Here is a 303-nt window from a genome sequence, read left to right as displayed (position 1 = left end):
TCTCGCTTTTGAAGCCAGGCTCCTCCAAAGTCCCAGTGACCTTATGGTACTTGACCAGCAAAACTGCAAATCCTGTCCCAAGCACGGAGGGATACTGTGCTACAAAGGTCACAAGCAATCTCACGATAAACACGTTTCAGTGGTTCTCGACTGTAAGAGCGAACATGCCCTTAGAGTACTCAGAATCCTCTGATTTCATTTTGAACGGGGTGAATTTATCTTCGCGACACTAAGTCCACCAGCACCCCGCACTGCTTGCTGCGGGGCAGGCGGCCGAAGCCTCCCTACCGGCTCGCCGGCCCT

Source organism: Geospiza fortis, unplaced genomic scaffold (genome assembly GCF_000277835.1).
Source record: "Geospiza fortis unplaced genomic scaffold, GeoFor_1.0 scaffold40, whole genome shotgun sequence".
In the NCBI taxonomy this organism is placed as follows: Eukaryota; Metazoa; Chordata; class Aves; order Passeriformes; family Thraupidae; genus Geospiza; species Geospiza fortis.
Note: the sequence above shows the minus strand (reverse complement) of the source record.